The sequence below is a fragment of the Pelobates fuscus genome, chromosome 5 (genome assembly GCF_036172605.1).
Source record: "Pelobates fuscus isolate aPelFus1 chromosome 5, aPelFus1.pri, whole genome shotgun sequence".
Lineage (NCBI taxonomy): Eukaryota > Metazoa > Chordata > Amphibia > Anura > Pelobatidae > Pelobates > Pelobates fuscus.
The window spans coordinates 97,015,247-97,030,795 of NC_086321.1; positions in this window are offsets into that span (position 1 = coordinate 97,015,247).

Consider the following 15,549-nt stretch of genomic DNA (forward strand, 5'->3'; position numbering starts at 1 on the left):
GTGCATTGACAACAAAAGCAAACTGCAAAAATTTGGCATTGCAAGTAAATAACTTCTTGATGCTAGTACCAATCTCTGGTGATGTCATGTCTAGAGCAACTCCTAAAATGTTCTGCTCAGTGGCGTACTAAGGGGGGGGCGGGGGGGGCGGCCCGCCCCGGGTGCCACTGACTAGGGGGGTGCCATGATGTCCAGTGTCATGTGTCACCCCCCATCATTACGCTGCGGCGGCTGCGCACAGCCGCAGCACCTTTGCGGCCCGGCAGGACTTACTTCCAGGATGAGAAGGGGGAGGAGTGTTGTGGGCCGCGGCGTCGCGCAACGTGATGACGTCGTGCGCAGCGCCGTCAGCCCGCCTTCACGGAACTATCCAGCGGAAGGATCCAATATCCGGGCGGTGAGGCACCCAGTCGGTCAAGGCATCATCAAAATGTAAGTAGTCATTTTATGTGATGGGGCTAAATTAATTAAAGGGGGGGTGGATAATGGCCATTAAAGAATTAAAGGGGAGGGAGGTTTAATTAAAGGAGTGAGGATTAATTAAGGGGGTGTATTAAGGGGGGTGTGAATTAATTAAGGGGGCTGTATTAATTAAGGGGGAGTGAGGATTAATTAAGGGGGTATTATGAGGGGTATGGATTAATTAAGGGGGTGTATTAATTAAGGGGGTGTGAATTAATTAAGGGGGCTGTATTAATTAAGGGGGAGTGAGGATTAATTAAGGGGGTATTATGAGGGGTATGGATTAATTAAGGGGGTGTATTAATTAAGGGGGTGTGGGTTAATTAAGGGGGCTGTATTAATTAAGGGGGAGTGAGGATTAATTAAGGGGGCTGTATTAATTAAGGGGGCTGTATTAATTAAGGGGGGAGTGAGGATTAATTAAGGGGGGGTGTATTAATTTAGGGGGGTGTATTAATTAAGGGGGTGTATTAATTAAGGGGGTGTGGATTAATTAAAGGGGTGTATAAATTAAAGGGGGTGTGGATTAATTAAGGGGGGTGTATTAATTAAGGGGGGAGTGAGGATTAATTAAGGGGGTGGATTAATTAAGGGCGGTGTGGATTAATTAAGGGGGCTGTATTAATTAAGGGGGAGTGAGGATTAATTAAGGGGGTGTATTAATTAAGGGGGGTGTATTAATTAAGGCAGTTAGGATTAATTAAGGGGGTGTTTTAAGGGGGGTGTGGATTAATTAAGGGGGCTGTATTAATTAAGGGGGGAGTGAGGATTAATTAAGGGGGTGTATTAATTAAGGGGGGTGTGGATTAATTAAGGGGGTGTATTAATTAAGGGGGGTGTGGATTAATTAAGGGGGGTGTATTAATTAAGAGGGGAGTGAGGATTAATTAAGGGGGTGTATTAATTAAGGGGGGTGTGGATTAATTAAGGGGGCTGTATTAATTAAGGGGGTGTTTTAAGGGGGGTGTGGATTAATTAAGGGGGGTGTATTAATTAAGGCAGTTAGGATTAATTAAGGGGGTGTTTTAAGGGGGGTGTGGATTAATTAAGGGGGGTGTATTAATTAAGGGGGGTGTGGATTAATTAAGGGGGGTGTATTAATTAAGGGGGGAGTGAGGATTAATTAAGGGGGTGTATTAATTAAGGGGTGTGTGGATTAATTAAGGGGGGTGTATTAATTAAGGGGGGTGTGGATTAATTAAGGGGGGTGTATTAATTAAGGGGGGAGTGAGGATTAATTAAGGGGGTGTATTAATTAAGGGGGGTGTGGATTAATTAAGGGGGCTGTATTAATTAAGGGGGAGTGAGGATTAATTATGGGGGTGTATTAATTAAGGGGGTGAAGATTAATTAAGGGGGTGTTTTAAGGGTGGTGGATTAATTAAGGGGGTTGTGATAATTAAGGGGGGTGTGGATTAATTAAGGAGGGTGTATTAATTAAGGGGGGAGTGAGGATTTATTAAGGGGGTGTATTAATTAAGGGGGGTGTGGATTAATTAAGGGGGCTGTATTAATTAAGGGGGAGTGAGGATTAATTAAGGGGGGTGTATTTAAGGCAGTGAGGATTAATTAAGGGGGTGTTTTAAGGGTGTGTGGATTAATTAAGGGGCTGTATTAATTAAGGGGGGAGTGAGGATTAATTAAGGGGGTGTATTAATTAAGGGGGGTGTGGATTAATTAAGGGGGTGTATTAATTAAGGGGGGTGTGGATTAATTAAGGGGGCTGTATTAATTAAGGGGGAGTGAGGATTAATTAAGGGGGGGTGTATTAATTAAGGGGGGTGTATTAATTAAGGCAGTTAGGATTAATTAAGGGGGTGTTTTAAGGGGGGTGTGGATTAATTAAGGGGGGTGTATTAATTAAGGGGGGTGTGGATTAATTAAGGGGGGTGTATTAATTAAGGGGGGAGTGAGGATTAATTAAGGGGGTGTATTAATTAAGGGGTGTGTGGATTAATTAAGGGGGGTGTATTAATTAAGGGGGGTGTGGATTAATTAAGGGGGGTGTATTAATTAAGGGGGGAGTGAGGATTAATTAAGGGGGTGTATTAATTAAGGGGGGTGTGGATTAATTAAGGGGGCTGTATTAATTAAGGGGGAGTGAGGATTAATTATGGGGGTGTATTAATTAAGGGGGTGAAGATTAATTAAGGGGGTGTTTTAAGGGTGGTGGATTAATTAAGGGGGTTGTGATAATTAAGGGGGGTGTGGATTAATTAAGGAGGGTGTATTAATTAAGGGGGGAGTGAGGATTTATTAAGGGGGTGTATTAATTAAGGGGGGTGTGGATTAATTAAGGGGGCTGTATTAATTAAGGGGGAGTGAGGATTAATTAAGGGGGGTGTATTTAAGGCAGTGAGGATTAATTAAGGGGGTGTTTTAAGGGTGTGTGGATTAATTAAGGGGCTGTATTAATTAAGGGGGGAGTGAGGATTAATTAAGGGGGTGTATTAATTAAGGGGGGTGTGGATTAATTAAGGGGGTGTATTAATTAAGGGGGGTGTGGATTAATTAAGGGGGCTGTATTAATTAAGGGGGAGTGAGGATTAATTAAGGGGGGGTGTATTAATTAAGGGGGGTGTATTAATTAAGGCAGTTAGGATTAATTAAGGGGGTGTTTTAAGGGGGGTGTGGATTAATTAAGGGGGGTGTATTAATTAAGGGGGGTGTGGATTAATTAAGGGGGGTGTATTAATTAAGGGGGGAGTGAGGATTAATTAAGGGGGTGTATTAATTAAGGGGTGTGTGGATTAATTAAGGGGGGTGTATTAATTAAGGGGGGTGTGGATTAATTAAGGGGGGTGTATTAATTAAGGGGGGAGTGAGGATTTATTAAGGGGGTGTATTAATTAAGGGGGGTGTGGATTAATTAAGGGGGCTGTATTAATTAAGGGGGAGTGAGGATTAATTAAGGGGGGTGTATTTAAGGCAGTGAGGATTAATTAAGGGGGTGTTTTAAGGGTGTGTGGATTAATTAAGGGGCTGTATTAATTAAGGGGGGAGTGAGGATTAATTAAGGGGGTGTATTAATTAAGGGGGGTGTGGATTAATTAAGGGGTGTGTTAATTAAGGGGGGAGTGAGTATTAATTAAGGGGGTGTATTAATTAAGGGGGGTGTGGATTAATTAAGGGGGCTGTATTAATTAAGGGGGGTGTGGATTAATTAAAGGGGGTGTATTAATTAAGGGGCAGTGAGGATTTATTAAGGGGGGTGTATTAATTAAGGGGGGTGTATTAAGGGGTGTGTGGATTAATTAATGGGGGTGTATTAATTAAGGGGGTTGTGGATTAATTAATGGGGGTGTATTAATTAAGGGGGTTGTGGATTAATTAAGGGGGGTGTATTAATTAAGGGGGGTGTGGATTAATTAAAGGGGGCTGTGGATTAAAGAATTAAAGGGGGAGGTTTAAATAATGGGGGTGCAGGGTTTTTTTGATTAAGGGGGTTGCAGTATTCTATTTATTAAGGGAGGATGTGCACTGCAGATTTTTGTTTTTTTGTTAAGGGGGTGTGCAGGGTTTTTATAAGGGGGGTGTGCAGGGTTTTTATAAGGGGGGTGTGCAGTTTTTTGTTATTAAGAGGGGTTGTGCACGTTTTTGTTTTTTATTAAGGGGGTGTGCAGGGTTTTTTATTAAGGGGTGTGCAGGATTTTTATGTGTAGGGAGTGAATGAAATTTATGTGATCGGGGTGCAGGGTTTTTATGTGTAGGGAGTGTATGAAATGTATGTGATCGGGGTGCAGGGTTTTTATATGAAGGGCGAGACAAGGGGCTTTGTAGAAAGGAGCAGGGCAGTTCTCACCAGCCCCTTTCTACAAAAGCACTGGTCTTCCCCCTTCTACAAAACTGGCGCATTTTACAAATGTTACAAGCAGTTTACAAATTTGTGCAATAAATATTATTGAAAACATTGAAAAAAATGTGGGTGTTTTCTTACATTTTTATTATGGGGGGGGGGGGGGGGCAGGGGGGTGCCACACTCAGGGTCCGCCCCGGGTGCCAAATGCTCTAGGTACGCCCCTGGTTCTGCTCCATATTTTTCACCAATTTTAATAAATATAGCCCCAATATTTACCTCATTTTATTATGCCCAAATGCCACGTAGCCTACATAAATGTCATTGAGCTATGCCTACATCCATGCCAATACCTCCTCTATACCCACATGTACAATATGAAGATAGGCTGGTAGGCTGGTAGGCTCACTCACTTAGAGTGCAGCACTGGTTTATAAGCTGTCTCTTTAATGCTGTCTCTCCAATGCGCCTTGTTTATCTCTCTTTGTGGCTGTGCCTGTGCACCATGGCCTCGTCACACAGACAGACCCAAAGATTGCCTGTATTTGGTTTTAAAGTGTATTGGGGAAATGCCCTGCCCTTCCCTCCCCTCCACCCCCCCACCTCCATTCCTCTGTAACAACACTTATGATCTTCACATAGCTCAAGTTAACAATAAGTTCCTTAAATTGTAAAAGCGATATTATTCTTTCAACAGTAGTTCATGACATGGTGAGAAACAGGACTATTTTACAAATAAAAAGAGAACTAGAAGCAGGAAAGATAAAAAAAAACAATAAACTTGTCACTCAGCTTGTGGTATTGCTGGATGCATTTTATAATGATAAAGTATTTTAGTTCAAAGTATTTTTATACTGACTAATTACCTATTTTGCCTCCCTTCCTCATTTTTGTCAGCTGAAACCTATAACAAATATAAATAACCTACACACACACATAAGTGAGTGAGCCTACCAGCCTACCAGCCTATCTTCATATTGTACATGTGGGTATAGAGGAGGTATTGGCATGGATGTAGGCATAGCTCAATGACATTTATGTAGGCCACGTGGCATTTGGGCATAATAAAATGAGGCAAATATTGGGGCTATATTTATTAAAATTGGTGAAAAATATGGAGCAGAACATTTTAGGAGTTGCTCTAGACATATTTTTGGCTTTGGCTTTTTAGCACCCGGCATTTTTTCATAATTTTGAGTGTGTGTGCTGGGTAACACTGTATACTATATATATATATATGTATATATATATTTGTGTGAAGGGCTCATGATGGCAAAGAGAAATAAGACCTTAATAAGTGTAGGATGGTATAAAAGTAGCAAGTCGGTTGTGGTGTGCCGGAACCGACGATGAGGTAGGCCTGAAAATAAAGAGGGCCCACCAAGAAGAGATGTAATAAAAAGGAGTTTGATAAAGAGGAGTGGGTGGGAGGGTGATGCAACGCTGACCTCGAAGGTATGGAGCCAGGTAAGGGGTGTCCCTTAAGTAGGGAAGGGGTGTGTCATACGCCCCTCCCACAAACACAGGCCAAAAGGCCTTACTACTTGTGTGAAGGGCTCATGATGGCAAAGAGAAATAAGACCTTAATAAGTGTAGGATGGTATAAAAGTAGCAAGTCGGTTGTGGTGTGCCGGAACCGACGATAAGGTAGGCCTGAAAATAAAGCGGGCAAAAATAGAAATTTCAATATTTAATACAAACTACCAATATACATACTTTTAACAAGACATGTTCTGAAAAGCATTTCTTACTTCTTGTACAGGGTTAGGAATGTATCGTGTGTAAGCGGATGATTTCCAGCGCCCCAGTGTCTTGATAACATGAACCGGTATGTTTACACTGGAGGCTGTGGAGGCCGCTCCTATGCGGAAGGAGTGGCCTGAATAGTTAGCTGGCTTGAGTCCCAGCTGTGTTAGTAAGGACCTAACGTGGGTCATGAAGTTGGTAGTAGTGAGAACTGAACCTCGTAGAACAAAAAGTGGTTGTGATGGCGGTGCCTTGAGACTCTCTGTATAAGAGTCCAGTATTTGGGCGGGGCACCATCTGTTGTGAGTCAGATAGTATTTAACCTCTACGGGTGGAGCATGTTGACTGTTTTTGGAATGAGGTAGTGTCAGGATATAATAGTCCATGTGTTTGGTTAAGTGCGAATGGAGCAGTAGGTGAGTGGATTGTGTTGTATTGATGGCGGTAAATTCTCTAGGTCTCAGAAACCCATAAAAAGCCACGTAAATTGCTGTTTTGATGACTAGAGTTGTGTTGATGGAGAAGGGTTTGAGATCTAGTAGTTGTGATAATTCCTTCAGGATATGAAAATCTATAGGAAGCCTCTGTGCTGTATCCGGGGGTTCGGATCTTTGTATACCCCTAAGGATGTTCTTGATTTGGTATGATGACATGAAACTTGGGTTGTTGGGTTGTAATGTCAGCATGTGATGTTGGATGCCTGTAAGATATAGTTTGATTGTGTTGTAAGAAAGTTTGAGTTTAATGTGGCAAAAAGAGGCAAAACCTAAAAAAGATGTCATGATGAACGGTTGTAATATGTTGTGTTCCAAAAGGAATCTTTTGAATAAACTGAAGGCTCTGTTGTAGGTTTTCCTGGTATTTGTAGATAGAGCTAGTTGGGACAAAGTTCTGCAATGTTGCATGATAACGTCTAGTCCATTACTAGCTGATGGAACAGTGGAGTGGCCGTGGCTGTGAGCGCGGCTGATGGGAGAAGTTTATGAAAGGCCTGGAATTTAAAACGAGACAAATTATCAGCTGCCTCGTTACATATACCTGGAATATGAACACAATGCAAGAAAAAAATATGACATGCTGCCAACCAAGTGAGTTTCCTCAAAAATCTCATGATAGTAAGGGATTTGGAGCGACCTTTGTTAATAATGTAACAGGTTGCTTGGTTGTCTGAGTAACACCTTACTGATGAACCTGTCCATAGATGTCCCCATGCCACGGCAGCCGCCACGATGGGATATATCTCAAAAAGAGCTGAGGTAGAGGAAAAACACTCCAGGTCCTGCACCTCTGGAGGCCAGCTGCCCCAAAGCCATTCGTTCCCAAATATCGCTGCAAAACCTGTGGTAGACGCCGCGTCTGTCCAAACAGTAGGAGAAGTGTCAGACAATTGAGGGAGGAACATGCTTTTACCATTCCAGGAGGTTAAAAAGTTTCTCCACATGAGAAGGTCTGCCGTGGCTTGGGTATCTAGGGATAATCTGTGTGCATCATGTAGAAACAGTGGGAACATGCTGAGGAGGCGTGAGATGAAAGCACGGCCTTGAGGTATAATATGCATGGCAAAATTGAGTGACCCCAGTAAAGATTGTAATTCTTTGCGGTTACAAGTGCGTAGTTGTATATAGAGGTTGATGTTTGTCAGGATGTTTTCTACCTTAGTGCGTGGTAGGCTAGCTTGCATGTTGGCCGAGTCTAGCATGATGCCCAGGAAAGTGATGATGGTATCTGGGCCTTCGGTCTTGGTAGGAGAGACTGGGACCCCCAACTGGTTGAATAGGCTGACGGTTTCTTTGAGGCTACTGGGAGTGGAAGAATTCTCCTCGACCATTAGGAAATCGTCCAGATAATGTATGACTGTAGGGCATCTGGATATATTGAGTAGTAACCAGCATAGGGTTTCGGCAAATGTGTCAAATATGGCTGGACTACTTTTAGAACCAAAAGTTAGGCGTGAGAAGAAGTAGTAGTTCCCTGCCCACTTGATGCCATGTAGGTGCCACAGTGTGGGGTGGATTGGTAGTATTTTGAATGCATTTGTTATGTCGGTCTTGCTGAGCCATGCACCGACTCCTGCCTGTATGATAGCCGTAATGGCGTGATCTATAGTGGAATATTGCAGGGAAAATTCCTCCGATGGTATTAGGGAGTTGAGGCTAGGAGTGGTAGAGGTGTGTGGTGCCGACAAATCGATAATAAGTCTCTGCTTGTTGGAAGATTTTCCTGTAACAACCCCAATAGGGTTTGTCCTCCATGTAGTGAAAGGAGGGGATTGAAAAGGTCCCAATAAGAAACCTTCTGTCACTTCTTTAGCTATGAGTGTGTCAACAGCTGTAGGGTTGTGTTGGGCGGATTGTAGATTTGGACATTCCAGGATTCCTGAAGGCATATGTATGATACCCGTGTGGAATCCTTCTGATAGACCAGAGATTATGAAATCTACTAAATGTGTAGATGGATGCTGTGACAGAAATGTCGCAAGTAGGGATATGTTTATAGACGTTAGGTACTGTTTGGGATACATTTTATTGGGATACATGATTTTTGCATGTGCCCTGAAACATTTTGAGCATATATGCAATAAACGACAACCGCTGAAATTACATGTACCAACATTAAAGTTATTACATATCTGGGATTTGCCCAGAAACTTGATAGGTCTACCCAGTTTGTCTTTAGCTATTTTCTCCGTAGGACCAGCGGAGCTAGGTCCTTGCACGTGGGTATGCTCGTTAGCAGTGGTGGGACAAAAATTTGCCGAATGAGACATGGAGGAGCAGTATGCACAAGCCGGCGTCCTTAGCCCTGCAAAGTGTCTGCAGAAAATCACTGTGTCTATCTTACTCCAGTTGGACCTTGTCCCGTACTGTGAGAAGGCGCCTGACACTTTCGCAGAAAAAGATCTATGGTAGTCGTAAAATGCCGATCCACCATATTTATTGCCCAGGTCCACCAGCCTGTGCATATACATGTCAAATTCCTCACGCCTGTGTGGGTAAACGGCACATATGACATCCCGGTAGATGCCAAACGCCAACACAAATTCCGGGATGGTGAGTTTCCTGTTTAGGCGTGCATCCCTGGACTTGACCACCACAGAAATATCCTCATACGCATACGTTTTATGCTCCACCACATCCTGGGAGGCAATTAGTAGTGCAGCCAAGTTGACATCTTTACCTTCCAGGATGTCTTTCTTAAGGTGCTCAGGTATCATATGGGCAGGGTTAACCTCCTGCTCGTCAGAGGTGGTGGCTGGAGAAACTAGTGGCAACTCGACCAGTGGCGGAGGGGTCACAGTGGCTGACCCAGCCAAGGTAAGGGCTGTGGTGACCGATTCCAGTTTCTCCAGCCTGGAGTTGACCTTGCCCATGGATGACATGAGGGATGTAAGCATGCCGTGTATATCTGTCGGGTTAGACTGGCTAGTCCCTTCCCCTGCATCAGAGTTATCAGTTGAGGTGTGCAACAGTTTGTATAGTTCCGCTTTCCTGGCAGTAGCGGGGAAAGGAATGTGTCGCCTCCTGAGTTCGCTGGTAATGCGAGGGATTGTCCATGACCTGAACGATGCAGGACTAGCCATGTCTTCTTCCGGTGATGGGGTATTTGGTCTAACCGGAGTGCTCGGGATGGAGAAATCCTCTAACCCTTCTTGAGACATACTAGATGAGAAAATATACCGTTAGTGTGTTAAAAACCCCCAGGGGATGTACAGGCAGGCTAACTATGCCGGCTAAGGCGAAAAATTAATCTTGTTCTTTGGTGACAGATGAGGCCCTGCTAGTTGCCAAGTGGCTATGAGAGGCTCTATCTATGCGTTGGCGCGAGGGGATATTGAGGCCACCCATCGTAGTGGCAGGAATACGTAGGCCTCTCGGTGATAATAAAAGAAAACAGGGAAGGGAGTGACAGGTGACGCCCTCTCTATAATGCGAGGCGGCTAACTCACGTGTGGCTCGAGGGGCGTTTGCCTCAGAAACGTTGAGGCGGGGTGTTGGCCTCGCGGACCGCTAAACTATAGGCAGTATGCCAAGAGGGGAGATACCTAATTGGGCCTATACCCCTGATTGCCAGTACTCTAAGTCCTATGTAGGGAGAACGTATGTGATACGTGAGCAGGCTTACGTACCTGATAGTATGTATACGTATCTGAAACGTCAGGTAAAGAACAACCTGGATAAACCTAAATGGGTAAAAATAGAAATGATAGTATGAGAATTGGATCTTGTGATACTAATGTAGACTAGATATGCTGTCGTAGAATTTGACCGTATGTGTAGGAGTGGAAAATTTTGAGCATGGTAGTCATCTGCCTGATATGTTATGGGGTAACACCGTAACGCAGGGATTTACCCTGGTAGTGGGTGCGTATAATGTGTCTACCTAGTGAGCAAAATTATCAATATATATGGCCATGCTACTGTAGTATTCCTGGTGCAGAGGGTTTTATGTGATTTATCCGGTATAGATTTAATAACCTTGGTATAAATTCAAAGATGTGGGTGAGGTAGAAAATATGAAAACTTGACAATATGCAGAAAAAGTAGATGTATGAGTGGTTGAACCGAAAGTGTGATTCAACCCGACAATGTGTGATATTGTGACCGTTTTCTTGTATACTCGCTATATCGTTGAGTACATGCAGAAAGGTCAGAAGTGTACGTGCCATGTAATCGTGTGTACATGGTTGTGACAACGTAATATACAGAAATACCTTTAGAGAAAGTTTATCACGTTTATGTACTATATCTGCTATATAATTTAATGAGAAAACATGAATATTTTATATAAAATCAGGATAACGTAACACATAATTAGATTTAAATAACATATCCTATGGATTGTACATAAACAGGTAAATAACCGACCTATATTTATCTATATATACGTATACAGGCTGTGCTGAATTTCAAGCTATGAAAGGAATAGCGATGTGAATGACATGAGCAAACTGCCGTGAGCATATATCGCTGAATGACCAGAACTGTTTGATACAAAAAATATGCGAAAGTTACGTGTATGAGTAATGCAGAAAACCGAAAGACAGTTAGTTCGAAAGAGTACTTATGCTATGAGACAACGATTTGAAACAAAGTGGGTACTGGTAAATGAGTACCATTCGTGAATAAACTAATGAAAAGACTATGCCGCCAAGTGTAGCTGGCCGTAAAGTGTTAGGCCGTAAAGTGTTAGGCCGTAAAGTAAGGCCTGGTTAACAGCGCGACGCCGTGGGAATGATCCAGGCGTCGAACTTACGATTTGGAAGTCACTAGGACGTAGTCTGCGACGAAGACCGGATTCGTGAGGAGCTGGACGGGCAGAAAACCTGTAAGGAATCCTGGACACAGCTACACCGGACGAAAACCGCGGGATTTTTGAAAAGCAAGATGGCGCCGCACGTGAACCGGAAGTGGATTCTCATGCAACGCTGACCTCGAAGGTATGGAGCCAGGTAAGGGGTGTCCCTTAAGTAGGGAAGGGGTGTGTCATACGCCCCTCCCACAAACACAGGCCAAAAGGCCTTACTACATATATATATATATATATAAATATATATATATACCTAAAATAATAGTGAAATAATATCATTGGAGTGAGAGGATTTGGAGTATGTGTGTGAATACAGAGGTGTATTTGTGTGTAGTGTTGTCATTTGTATTCTGGGATGTATGCACATACACACTGACAGACACACACAGATATACAAATGTTAATTTACATATTTTAGCCATACTTTGGTTTCCATGCCTTTTGGGTGCAGGAGGGTAGCTTTTTGGAATCCAGTGGGATCTGGCTAAAGGGTGCACTGTCTGAGACTGAGAGTCTGAAACTGGCTCTCTATGATCTCTCCCTTGGCTTTCTATTCTCTGCTGTGAGATCCTTTCTAGTTGAAGGTTTATGTGCCCTTTTTCCAAAACATGGTTGTACATTACTAGATGTTGGTGGCACCATAATTGCTGTAGCTGGATTTCAGTATACAAGACATACATGCATTCTGTAACATATTCCTCCTCACCTTGCGGTATTTGCACCCAGCGGCCGTGCATCTGTATAACTGACTCTTGCAATATGTTGATGGATGCTGGCCGCTGCTGATCCACACCAAGTTATAACCCCACGTTCGCTCACGTTATTGACGACGTCGGCCTGCACGTGACGTCACGCGGGAGAGGCGCGCGCACATTTTGGGGTCAAAGGCTGTTTTCGGCCAATCAGAACTGTAAAGCACTTACTTAAACTCAAATGTACTTTTCCTCATTGCCCTATCGTGGTTTCCCTAGTGGTTGTCCGAGAGTGTGTTCCTGAGCGTTTATTTCTGGTTTTTGATTTTGGCTTTGCTTGACTTAAAGAAACACTATAGTATCAGGAATATAAATGTATTCCTTAAACTAAAGTTTTAAAGAAACACTATAGTATCAGGAATATAAACATGTATTCCTGACACTAAAGTTTTAAAATAACAGTTTAGGTTCCCAGCCCCTCTGTGCAAAACGTTAATGGTGATTTTACTCACCTTTTTCCAACACCACACGAGTTTGCACCTCCATGCAGAATGTGGAGACACTGAATATCAGGGCTGCACATTGTGCAGCACTGACCCAGGAGGCCCTCTAGTAGCCATGTAAGAGACTGCCACTAGAGGTGTTCCTAGGCAGTAATGTAAACACTAAAGATATAACAAAACGGAAATAAGCTCTCTGGCACAAGCTGCAATTCACCAACAAAGTGTTCCCCCAAAACAAATCGAGGTAGAAAATATAATAAGGTGAACAGCGCTAATGACAAAAAAGTTACATACATAATTGGAACAAAGTCCAGGAGTATAAATCTTAAAATAAAATAAAAACACACAATAACAGTGCAGCACATAGTGGTAATAGTGGAAACAATTGTATAGTGCCAAATGAACACTCACACTTTATAGAGCTATATAAGCTCTATTTAAGGAGCCTGGATGGAATAATCCCCGTTTATGGATTTCTTGGTGTGAAGCAGCTTTCAGGTGGATGTGGTCAGCATATAAAAGGAAAGAGATAAACCATATGGTGTAGTATGTAGGTATATAATACAATAGAAAAGGATAAACCTACTTACTTATTAGACCCGGAATCAGCAGCAAACTGGATATGCAATTAAACAGTATAAAATAATGTGGTATATAAATAATAACAAAAAACAGTCTTATGTAATAGTCCTTACTCTTCACTTGATGCGTTTCACCAAAGTTTTATCAAAAGTGGGTCCTGCAGGGCCTTCGAAGGGACAGACAAGGTCCAGAGCACGCAGCCTAGGCAACCCTCACGAACAGCTTCATGTCACAGACATCTCAGATACTACAGTTCTGCACAAGCATCATATATACAGCAAAGGATCTTCAACCGGGTTAGAGCTGTCTTTTTGGGGATTGGCCCTCCCTGTATCAAAGCATATGGATAAAGAGCTCTTGGTTTTTCTTTTTTACTCTTTTTCTTTTTTTTCCCTTTTATTATTATTATTATTATTATTTTATTATTTATATAGCGCCAACAAATTCCGTAGCGCTGTACAATGTTTTTTGTTGTATTAGGAGTGTGTACATACTAGGACTGACTATTAGGAACTTTGGGACATTCCTGGACTTCATATGATATTTTTTGCCCCCTTTTTTTTCACAAATTTTCCATTTTTTATTTTTTGGCCATTTTTCATAGGTGATATTATGATATTGGTTATTAGATATCCCAGACAAGTCTAATCTAAATTAAGAGGTGTACATCAAGTGATTACGGAAGCAAACTGTGAAGGGATCTTTAAAGGATCACTATACAAACATGCATTCCTGACCCTTTACTGTTAACACCACTACCTAGCCCCCCTTGGCCCCTCATGCCTCCATAAATATAGCAAAATCTTACTGTATTCAAACCTGAAGCAGTAGATCTGCATGCTGTTTTCCTCAGAAAAACAAGCAATCTGCTGACATCATCAGAAGTGGTAGCCTGATCCAATCACAGTGCTTCCCCATAGGATTGGCTGAGACTGACAAGGAGGCAGATCCAGGGCCAGTGCAAGCATTTTTGCTGCCCCCCCATATGTCTTGGCCACCATGTGACATCACAATGCCCCGCCCATATGATCTTCTATATGGGCCAACGCCAGTCTGCACAAAGTGTCTTTTATCTGAAAGGACAGTGTGTTTACATTAAAAAGCCTATAGGCACAGGCTATAGACACCAGAATTACTACATTAAGCTGTAGTGCTTCGGGTGACTATAGTATCCATTTAATGTGAGGTAAATTAGAGATTAGTGCCACTAATAATATATTGGATTGCCTACTTACCACCAGATGAGGACAAGAGGCTAATGATGGGCTCAGTCTGACTCCACAGGTCTGGTGTAGAAGAGGCTCTCTGGAGACTGTTTGTAACAGTGCTCACAACAATTAACATGCAGGAAGCAGCTCCATTTTTTGGGGCCCCTTACACAGCTCAAGGTCTGGGCCCCCAGGGATTGACCGTGAGTATGCCTACAATGCCCACACATAAATCCATCTACATGGCCCACCCATGAGTTCTCTCATGGTAGTGGAGTGTATGTGTGTAGGGGATGTTTTATGTGTTATTGTATAGGGTGTAATGTGTGTGTGTGTTCTTATAGAATGTAGTGTATAGGGATACCAATTTGTGTAAGGGATGTAGTGTTTGTATAGGGGATGCAGTGTGTGTTTGTGTGTAAGGAATGCATTGTATGTTTCTGTGTGTATGTTTCTGTGTGTGTGTGTAAGGGATGCAAGGTGTGTTTCTGTGTATGTAATTGAATGCACTGTGTGTCTGTAAGGGGTGTATTAATTATGTAAGAGATGCATTTTGTTTCTATGTGTGTAAGAGAATTTTAGTGTTTGTAAGAGTGTTTGTGTGAGCGTAAGGGATGCATTGTGTGTTTCGGGTGTGTCTGTGTGTGAGTAGGGATGCATTGTATGTTTGTGTGTGTGTGTGGGGATGCATTGTGTATGTGTGTAGTGTAAAATAGAGGGTTTGTGGGGTAGGATAGGGTCTGGGAGGGGAGCAGCTCTTTATTTATTTATTTAAAAAAAAATCATAGTGCTCTCCCCTTCTGTCCCTTAGTGCTCTCCCTTGGCCCCCTGTCCCTCTGCAGTCCCCCCTTGGAGGTCTTCTACCTCCCCCTTCTCCCCCTTAGTGGTCCTCCCTCCCTCCCCTTAGTGGTTCTCCCTCTCCCAAACTCCTTAGTGGTCCTCCCTCTCCCAAACCCTTTACTGGTCCTTGCCCTCCTCCCCCCCTTAGTGGTCCTTCCCCTTACCCCCCTCTCAGTGGTCTTTGCCTTCTTTCCCCCCTCAGTGCTCCTTACCCTCCTCCCCTCTACTTAGTGGTCCTCCCTCCTTAGTGGTCCTTCCCCTCCTTTCCCCCCCTTTGGTGGTCCTTCCTCTCTTCCCATTCCCCCCCCCCTCCCTTAGTGGTCCTTACTATCTTAGTGGTCCTTACCCTACTCCCATCTCCTTAGTGGTCCTTCCCCTCCTTTGGTGGTCCTTCCCCTCTTCTTCCCCTGAGT